This window comes from Capricornis sumatraensis, chromosome 5, assembly GCF_032405125.1.
Source record: "Capricornis sumatraensis isolate serow.1 chromosome 5, serow.2, whole genome shotgun sequence".
NCBI classification, from domain to species: Eukaryota; Metazoa; Chordata; class Mammalia; order Artiodactyla; family Bovidae; genus Capricornis; species Capricornis sumatraensis.
Genome location: NC_091073.1, coordinates 108,620,753 through 108,631,924, shown reverse-complemented (window position 1 = coordinate 108,631,924; position 11,172 = coordinate 108,620,753). Strand labels below are relative to the sequence as shown.

The 11,172-nt window shown below is 39.8% G+C and overlaps 1 pseudogene; it reads right to left on the bottom strand.

The window, feature by feature from the left end:
* Positions 1-4,193: 4,193 nt before the first annotated feature.
* On the bottom strand, positions 4,194-4,448 carry LOC138079644 (NADH dehydrogenase [ubiquinone] 1 alpha subcomplex subunit 3 pseudogene; annotated as a pseudogene).
* Positions 4,449-11,172: the final 6,724 nt, after the last annotated feature.

The following is an 11,172-nucleotide window of genomic DNA, read 5'->3' as shown; positions in this document are numbered from 1 at the left end:
CTTGTTGCAAATATTTGAAATTAAAGAATATGTACTCCAAACCCACACTTATATTAACATAACAACATTTAAGATGTGAGAAAATTCTCACTTGATAGGTCGAGAGATACATTATAGGGTCTTTCTAAAACCTGAGCGAGATACAGCAAAATTTTTGTTTCATGCTTCTTATTGTCTATAAATCATGACACAAAATGGTTTAATTCCCATGTGTCAGAAAATGAAAGGTATTTTCAAACAAGATTTATCAGAAGTAGATCCTAGGCAGGTCATATAAGAAGAAGGTAAAACTTAATGTATTACTTTCATATAATAAAAACTGTTTCTTCCAACACAGACATACAGAAGAGCTAAAAGAATAATATTATAAACACATTATCTGTCTAGATTCCCCAATTGTTAATATTTGCACCTTTTCTTTATTTCTTTCTCCATTTGTTTTTCAGCCACTTTAAAATATGTTGCAGATATGACATTTCAGCCCTAAACACTTCACCACTCGTCTCATAGAAATAAGAATATTAACATTAATTAACACTAATTCAAAATTACCACTTAATATATAGCCCATATTTCGATTTTCCCAACTGTTCCTAACAGTTTATTTTCTTATCCAGGATTCAGTTAAGTTTCATGTATTACATTTGGTTGTTATAGTTCTTCATTCTGTTTTAAACTAGAATAGTCCTCTGACCTTGACTTCTTTTGTTTTTCACAATAGTGAATTTTTAAAGAGTTAGAGAGCTGGTTCTTGTATTTATAATGTCCCATATTCTGGCTCTGATTGTTTCCTCATGATTACGTTCAGGTTGAACACTTTTGGACCCAAACACAACACAGACGATGCACTGCATTAGGACTTATATAATAGTGAACTGTCCCCCTGTTGGTGATGCTAAGCTTTATTACTTGGTTAATATAGTGGCTCCCAGATCTCTCCATCCGTGCGGTGCTATTATGAAACCATAAGACTGTCCTGTTCCCCAGCAGTTTTTTACCCAATAATATTTTCAGCAACTCTTCATGGTCCTGACCTAGACTAATTACCACACTGGTGGTTGCAAAATGGTGATTTTTCTAATTCTATCATATCCTTGCTCTTGCATATACATGGTACATCCTGTGCAAACGCAGTTTATACATTTACCGTCCCAGAGGGATGAACCATTTTTCAAAGAAGTTCATGCTACTTTTGGGGTCGCAAAGAGTTGGACATGACTGAACTGAATGCTACTTTTAATGGAGAATGGCACTTCAAAATCAAGACCCAGGTACCAGATATGCTTACTACTATTCCTAGGCACTTCTTTCAGTGGGCAGAGCTAACAAGCTATGAACTATATTTATACCAATCTATGAATCTACATCTATATCAATACAGAGTACACATATACTTAAGTATCTATATACTTCTATATGCAATATATATACACATGAATATTTATATACTTCTATATGTAATATATATATACACATAAGTACTTACATATATACAGGACTTCCCAGGTGGCTCAGTGATAAAGAATCTGCCTGCCCATGCAGGAGACACAGGAGACTTGGGTTTGATCCTTGGGTTGGGAAGATATCCTGGAGGAGGAAACAGCAACCCACTCCAGTATTCTTGCCTGGGAAATCCAATGGACAGAGGAGCCTGGCAGGCTATAGTCAAGGGAATGGCAAAGAGTCAGACACGACTGAGCATATATATGCAAATATATACATATGTATACACACACACACATACACACACACAAAAAAGTAGTTATATAGTATGCATATGTACTCTATATAGGTATAGATACATAAATAAAGATATATATTTATATTTATAAGTAAATAAAGATATCTTTATTTTATAAAGATATATAGATTATAAATACTTATGAAGATATACGTTGACCTCTTGAACAATGCAGGGGTTGGGGCACTGACCCTCCTTGCCCTTGAAAATCCATGTATAAGTTAGAGCTGGCCCTCTGTATACACAATTCCTCTATATTTGCATTTCTGCATCTGTGGATTCAACCAACCTTGGATCATGTAGTACTATAGTATTTACTATTAAAAAAGACCTATAGATAGGTGAACTTGTGCAGCTCCAATCTGTGTTATTCAAGGGGCAGCTGTACACAATTATATAGCATTTGGCCTTGGAGTAGAAAATGAATCAAGGCAAAGGCTAACAGAGTTTTGCCAAGAGAACGCACTGGTCAAAGCAAACACCCTCTTCCAACAACATAAGAGATGAGTTTACACTTAGACATCACCAGACGGTCAATACCAAAATCAGATTGATTATATTCTTTGCAGCTGAAGATGGAGAAGCTTATATAGTCAGCAAAAACAAGACCAGGATCTGACTGTAGCTCAGATAATGAACTCCTTATTGACACATTCAGACTTAAATTGAAGAAAGTAGGGAAAACCACTAGACCATTCAGGTATGACCTAAATCAAATCTTTTACAAGTATACAGTGGAAGTGGAAAATGGATCCAAGGGATTAGATCTGATAGAGTGCCTAAAGAACTATGGATGGAGGTTTGAAATATTGTACAGGAGGTGGTGATCAAAATGATCCCCAAGAAAAAGAAATCCAAGAAGGTAAAATGATTGTCTGAGGAGGCCTTACAAATAGTGAGAAAAGAAGAGAAGTGAAAGGCAAAGAAGAAAAGGAAAGATATACCCATCTGAATACAGAGTCCCAAAGAATAGCAAGAAGAGATAAGAAAGTCTTCCCAAGGGAACAATGCAAAGATATAAAGGAAAACAACAGAATGGGAAAGACTAGAGATCTCTTCAAGAATTAGAGATACCAAGGGAATATTTCATGCAAAGATGGGCACAATAAAGGACAGAAACTGTATGGACCTCACAGAAGCAGAAGATACTAAGAAACAGTGGCAAGAATACACAAAAGAGCTATACAAAAAAGATCTTCACAACCCAGATAACCACGATGGTGTGATCACTCACCTAGAGCCAGACATCTTGGAGTGCCAAGTCAACTAGGCCTTAGGAAGCATCACTACCAACAAAGCTAGCAGAGGTGACGGAATTCCAGCTGACCTATTTCAAGTCCTAAAAGATGATGCTGTGAAAGTGCTGCACTCCATATGCCAGCAAATTTGGAAAACTCAGCAGTGGCCACAGGACTGGAAAAGGTCAGTTTTCATTCCAATCCCAAAGAAAGGCAGTGCCAAAGAATATTAACACTACTGCACAATTGCACTCATTTCATATACTAGCAAAGTATTCTCAAAATTCTCCAAGCTTGGCTTCAACAGTATGTGAGCCCAGAGCTTCCAGATGTTCAAGTTTGATTTAGAAAAGGCAGAGGAACCAGAGATCAAATTGGCAACATCCGTTGGATCATCGAAAAAGCAAGAGAAGTTCTGCTTCATTGACTATGCTAAAGTCTTTGTGCGGATCACAACAAACTGTGGAAAATTCTGAGAGATGGGAATACCAGACTGCCTCACCTGCTTCCTGAGAAGCCTGTATGCAGTCAAGAAACAACAGTTAGAACCAGACATGGAACAATGGACTGTTTCAAAATTGGGAAAAGAGTATGTCAAGGCTGTATATTGTCACCCTGCTTATTTAACTCCTACACAGAGTACATCATGGGAAATGCCAGGCTGGATGAAGTACTAGCTGGAATCAGGATTGCTGGGAGAAATATCAATAACCTCAGATATGCAGATGATATCACCCTTACAGCAGAAAGCAAAGAGGAACTAAAGAGCCTCTTGATGAAAGTGAAAGAGGAGTGTGAAAAAGATGGGTTTAAAACAAAACATTCAAAAAACAAAGATCATGGCATCCAGTCCCATCATTTCATGGCAAATAGATGGGGAAACAATGGGAACAGTGAAAGACTTTATTTTGGGAGGCTCCAAAATCACTGCAGATGGTGACTGCAGCCATGAAATTAAAAGACACTTGTTCCTTGGAAGAAAAGCTACGACAAACCTAGACAGCATATTAAAAAGCAGGGACAATCTTTGCCAACGAAGGTCCATAGTCAAAGCTATGGTTTTTCCAGCAGTCATGTATGGATGTTAGAGGTGGACCATGAAGAAAACTGAGCACCAAGGAACTGATGCTTTTTTTTTTTTTTTCGGTTTTCACACATTTATTGGGGCCATTGGGGCCATTGGGGCGGGGGCCGCTCCCTGTCAACGGAGGCACTCACAGTCTCTTCAGCCACTCCAGGCTCAGGCCCTGGGGGTCCTGGGGGTGGTTGGGCACGTCGGGCATGTTCCCGTCATCTCGGAGGGGCACTGGGTAGTTGTAGGGTGTGGCCTGGTTGATCATGAGCGGGTACTTGGTGTAGGGGCTGAGTGTGGGCAGGATTACAGTGAGGCCCACAATGGCGAAGGATACCACGAGCACCGGTTCCTTGGCCCAGACATTCTTGAGGAAGGCTGCGACTCTCTGAGCCATCTTGGTCTTGGCGGCGGCGGCCGAACTGATGCTTTTGAACTGTGGTGTTGGAGAAGACTCTTGAGAGTCTCTTGGACTGCAAGGAGATCAAACCAGTCAATCCGAAAGGAAATCAATCCTGAATATTCATTGGAAGGACTGATGCTGAAGCTGAAGCCCCATTACTTTGGCCACCTGATGCAAAGAACTGACCTGTTGGAAAAGACCCTGATGCTGGGAAAGATTGAAGGTGGGAGGTGAAAAGGACAACAGAGCATGAGATGACTGGATGGCATCACCAACTCAAATAACATGAGTTTGAGCAAGCTCTGGGAGATGGTGAAGGACAGGGAAGCCTGGCGTGCTGCAGTCCATGAGGTTGCAAAGAGTAGGACACAACTGAGCCACTGAACAACAACAACACTTATATAGCAGCAAGTTTTTACACAACTGATATACTTATTAACGTATATTTTTCTAATTGCATCATTTCTCTGTATATTAACTAACATATATTCTTTTAAAAATTATACAATGTCCGTGTGTGTGTATATATATGTGTGTGTGTATGTGTTTTCCCCACTAAATCTTATGTTAGTACTACTATCCAATTAAATACAACACCACAGCATTCTTCTTCAAATTCCCCTATTCCATGTGTGTTTCTACTTTTTCCATAGTATGAACCCAGATTCCCAATAGCAATATATGTACTCATTTGCTCTATGGCGCAGTAACTACAAACTGTTTCAGAATTACAAAACCAAGATGACTACCAACAATAAATCTAAATAAAGATTTATTTGCAATTAAATCTGTGTTTAGACTCTTTTCCAGTAAGTACTTAATCAGAAGCAGAAGCACTAGGAAATGTAAATAATTTATTTACATTAGGGATTTGATATTATGCAACTGAGGATCTGGGTAGACAGTCTATGTGAGACCAGTGTTTCTGGGTCTACTGCTGGAAACCATGAGGACGGACTGCAGTATAAGTCAAACTCTCACCACCCAGGGGTCTCATGACAACTCCCATGATGGACATCCTGTAGGAGAAGACGGTGCTCTCCACCACAGTTAAAAGTGCACTCCATAGAAATGGTAGCAGTTATTGGCATTTCTGGCTTATGAAAGAGAGCCACCAAAGAGCTCTAAAAGTTACCCTCACAAATCCATTTCTTACCTCTTTGGTGAAGAGACTTTGGATCCTCTCATGGGATAGATGTACCCTCTTACGTTAAGTCCATGAATCAAAGTAAATTGGATGTGGTCAAGCAGAACATCATCATATGGAATCAGTGAACTAAAACGGATGGGAAAGGGCCAACTTAACTCAGATGACCATTATATCTACTACTGTGGGCAGGAATCCCATAAAAGAAATGGAGTAGCCCTCATGGTCAACAAAAGAGTCCGAAATGCAGTACTTGGGTGCAGTCTCACAAATGACAGAGTGATCTTGGTTATTTCCAAGGCCAACCATTCAATATCACGGTAATCCAAACATATGCCCCAATCACAGATGCTGAAGAAGCTGAAGTTGACCAGTTCTATGAAGACCTGCAAGACCTTCTAGAACTAACATAAAAAAAGAGGTCCTTTCCATCATGGGGGATTGGAATGCAAAAGTAGGGACTCAAGAGATACCTGGAATAACATGCAAGTTTGGCGATGGTGTACAAAATGATGCAGGGTAAAGACTAACAAAGTTTTGCCAAGAGAACACACTGATCATAGGAAACACCTTTTTCCAACAACCCAAGAGATGACTCTACACATGGACATCACCAGATGGTCAATACTGAAATCAGACTGATTATGTTCTTTGCAGTCGAAGATGGAGAAGCTCTATGCAGTCAGCAAAAACAAAACCTAGAGCTAACTGACTCTGGCTCAGATGATCAGCTCCTTTTTGCAAAATCCAGGCTCAAATTGAAGAAAGTAGGGAAAACCACTAGGCCATTCAGATATGACCTAGATCAAATTTCTAATGATTATATGGTGGAGGTGACAGATAGATTCAAAGGATTAGATCTGGTAGATAAGAGTGCCTGAAGAACTGTGGATGGAAGTTTGTAACGCTGTGCAGGAGGCAGTGACCAAAACCATCCCAGAGAAAAATAAACGTAAGAAGGAAAAGTGGTTATCTGAGGAGATTTTACAATTAACTGAGGAAAGAAGAGAAGTGAAAGGAAAGAGAGAAAAAGAAAGATATATCTAACTGAATATAGAGTTCCAGGGAAGAGCAAGGAGAAATATGCTGCTGCTGCTGCTAAGTCACTTCAGTCGTGTCCGACTCTGTGCGACCCCATAGACGGCAGCCCACCAGGCTCCCCCATCCCTGCGATTCTCCAGGCAAGAACACTGGAGTGGGTTGCCATTTCCTTCTCCAATGCATGAAAGTGAAAAGTGAAAGTGAAGTCACTCAGTCATGTCTGACCCTCAGTGACCCCATGGACTGCAGCCCACCAGGCTCTTCCATCCATGGGATTTTCCAGGCAAGAGTAACAATGCAAAGAAATAGAGGAAAACAATAGAATCAGAAACACTAGAGATCTCTTCAAGAAAACTGGAGACATCAAGTGAACATTTTATGCAAGAATGGGCACTATAAATGGCAGAAGCTATAAGGACCTAACAGAAGCAGAACAGATCAAGAAGCTATAAGGACCTAACAGAAGCAGAACAGATCAAGAAGTGGTGACAAGAATACAGAGAAGAACTGTACAAAAAAGGTCTTAATGAAATACAGAGAAGAACTGTACAAAAAAATGTCTTAATGACTTAGATAACCATGATGGTGTGGTCACTCACCTAGAGCCAGACATCCTGGAGTGTGAAGTCAAGAGGGCTTTAGAAAGCATTACTATGAACAAACCTAGTGAAGATAACAGAAGTCCAGCTGAGCTATTTCAAATCCTAAAAGATGCTGCTGCTAAAGTGCTGCACTCAATATGTCACGAAATTTGGACAACTCAGCAGTAGCCACAGGATTGAAAAAGTTCAGTTTTCATTCCAATCCCAAAGAAAAGCAATGCCAAAAACTGTTCAAGTTACCACACAGTTGTGCTCATTTCACATGCTAGCAAGGTTATTCTCAAAATCCTTCACGCTAGACTTCAGTAATACGTGAACTGAGAACTTTTAGATGTACAACCTGAATTTTGAAAAGGCAGAGGAACCAGAGATCAAATTGCCAACATCCATTGTATTATGAAGAAAGCAAGGGAATTACAAAAAACATCTACTTCTGCTTCATTGACTAAGCTAAAGTCCTTCCTTGACTGTGTGGATTACAAAAAACTGTGGAAAATTCTTTAAGAGATGGGAATACCAGACCATCTTACCTGCCTCCTGAGAAACCTGCATGGATATCAAGAAGCAACAGTTAGAACTGGACATGGAACAACGGACTGGTTCCAAATTGGGAAAGGAATATGACAAGGCTGAATGGTGTCACTCTGCCTATTTAACTTATATGTAGAGCACATCATGCAAAATATCAGGCTGGATAAATCAAAAGCTGGAATCCAGACTGATGGGAGAGATGTCAACAACCTTAGATGATATCACTCTAGTGGGAGAAAGTGAAAAGGAACTAAAGAGCCTCTTGATGAAGGTGAAAGAGGAGAGCGAAAAGGCTGGCTTAAACCTCAACATTCAAAAATCTAAGATCATGGCATCCTGTCCCATCACTTCATGGCAAACAGAAGGAGAAAAAGTGGAAGCAGTGACAGATTTTATTTTCTTGGGCTCCAAAATCACTGTGGATGTTGACCACAGCCGTGAAACTAAAATATGCTTGCTCCTTGGAAGAAAAGCTATGACAAACCTAGACACCATATGAAAAAGCAGAGACATCACTTTGTGAACAAAGGTCTGTATAGTCAAAGCTATGGTTTTCCAGTAGTCATGTACAGATATGAAAGTTGAACCATGAAAAAGGCTGGGCATTAGGGAACTGATGCTTTCAAACTGTGGTTCTGGAGAAGACTCCTGAGAGTCCCTTGGACAGCAAAGAGATCAAACCAGTCAATCCTAAAGGAAATCAACTCTCAATATTCATTGGAAGGACTGATGCTGAAGCTCCAATACTTTGGCCACTGACATGAAGAATCAGCTCATTGGAAAAGACCTTGATGCTGGGAAATATTGAAGGCAAAAGGAAAAGGGGCCAGCAGAAGTTGACATGGTTAGATAGTGTCATTGACTCAATGGACATGAATTTGATCATACTGGAAGACAGTGGAGGACAGAGGAGGCTGGCATGCTGCAGTCCATGGGGGTCACAAAGACTTGGACAGGATTTAGTGACTGACCAGCAACAATGGGATATACTTAAGGAGATGGTCAGCAGGTAAAGGATGTAAGAGGATTCTGGGAAACAGGTCCAGTTGAGATAATTTAACAGAGTAAATCCACCATAGTCTCCAGTCAGGAAATGAATTAATCATTTTATCTGTATGTGTGTTAGTTGTTCAGTTGTGTCCGACTCCTTGCAGCCTCATGGAGTATAGCCCTCCAGGCTCCTCTGTCCATGGAATTCTCCAGGCAAGCATACTGGAGTGGGTTGCCTTTCCTTTCTCAAGGGGAATCTTCCTGAACCAGGGATCGAACCCAGATCTCCTACATTGCAGGCAGATTCTTTACCATCTGAGCTACCAGGAAAGCCCTTTCTCCATATAGTTATGTTATTAATTTGATGTGAAATTAGATTTAGTTTTTTAGATTATACTTTTTCATTTATTTACACTCATAAAGTAAAACCATATTAAAAGGTATACTCAGATAACTCAGGGAAGTCTTGCTCCCACCATACGTCCTCCACCCTGCTATGACCCATCCCTTATCAGGTACTATTTTCAATATATAAATATAGTTTCCCATATTTTATATGGAAAGCTATACCTACACCTTGAAATAAAAGCAAACTTTAAAAATTCAGCACCCCATATTACCAAATTCACAAAGAATGTTCCAAAGAACTCTATTTAATTAACAAGACCAAGGATAGTATAAGCAAGATGTTATAAGATTAAATAACATATTTATATAAATATCCTGTTAAATGTTAGAAATATAATATTTAATAAATTTCATGAATTAAAAAGCAAGATCTTCCTTCAAGAGTTAAAGTCTGAGAAATAGAATTTCAGTGAAAGAGATGACCAACGCTAAAATGACTGAAAACCTAGACTTGATGTAATAGCATTTTATTTAAAAAACAACAAAGGTTTTTTTGTTGTTGACTGTAACCTTCCTATGTAAGAATAATGGGGTGGGGTTGCTTATATGATTTTTTAATAATATTAACAAATGCATGGTTCCTAGATTATTGCAATGAGAGAGTCTATTCTTTGTTAATTGGACCAAATCTGGAACAGTGTTTAATTCACAGGACCACGTTTTAAGAGGAACATTGAAAAGAATACACAGAAAGAAGGAAAAAATGCCTTCAGAGAAGTTCCTTCAAATATTTGAAAGCAGTTACACTGAATAAGAAACAGATTCATCCTGTGTTCTTCTATAAGCCAAAACTTAGATCAGAATATAGATGTCACAAAGAGGAAGATTTCAAGTTACAGTTGAATAGAGTATTGTATTTGTGAGGTCTCCCTCACTTAAGTATCTGAGTAGATTCTAGAATTCTACAGATGAGGTTCCAAGTATCTCTCAGTAGGAAGGTTGTGCTAAATCAATTCTATTTTCTATGTGCACCTAAATACTTACAAGAGTAATCTACTATTAAAGACAGGAAGTATTATTTGTAATGATGAACTTGATTAATAAAGAAAATATTAAACTGTGATTAGCTATACAGCATTGAACATGGTTGGAGTTTCTAAGCTTCCTAGAAGCCTTTTACCAGATTTCAGTAGTTGACAACATTCATGAGGGATGAGACCTGGGTGGTCAAGTCTGGCTGATGGATGGGACTGCTGCTGCTAAGTCACTTCAGTCGTGTCCGACTCTGTGCGACCCCATAGACTGCAGCCCACCAGGCTCCCCCTGGGATTCTCCAGGCAAGAACACTGGAGTGGGTTGCCATTTCCTTTTCCAATGCATGAAAGTGAAAAGTGAAAGTGAAGTCACTCAGTCGTGTCTGACTCTTAGCGACCCCATGGACTGCAGCCCACCAGGCTCCTCCGCCCATGGGATTTTCCAGGCAAGAGTACTGGAGTGGGGACTATTCAGTGTCTGTTGAAATGCAGGTTTCAGGGTAGAATCACCAGTTGAAAATAAACATATAGTCAGGGAAGAGAGGGTCAGACATCACAGCAAGGCTCTGTAACACTGTCTCAGTCATCTGCTGGAGCAATGTTCTCACCTAGACTGTCTTCCAGCATTCTGTGAAAACATGAATGTTGTAGGGGGAAAGGGAATGTGCATGTGTGCCCAGTCATGTTCAACTCTTTGTGACCCCAAGGGGATGGTGAGCAAAAGCTAAAAGAACTGTGTTAACTAAAATGTCTGCAAGACTTTAGAACGCAAGATAATACTGCTTTGATGCCCATATGGCATGCTATAACACAAAAGGGAGGTGTTATTTCTGTTTCTGCTCAACACAAACTGGCTTGGCTCATTACAGGCTTGGAGAACACAGTGTCACTGTTTTGTGTAGAGGGTTTCAGCACATCAACACTGTCTATGTCAGCACTGAGATTTAGGGGGAAATGTCCAAGACGAGAGAGTTAGGCTGTGTCCAAAGCCAAGGACCTGCATTATTTTTGCAAACAGTGGAGGC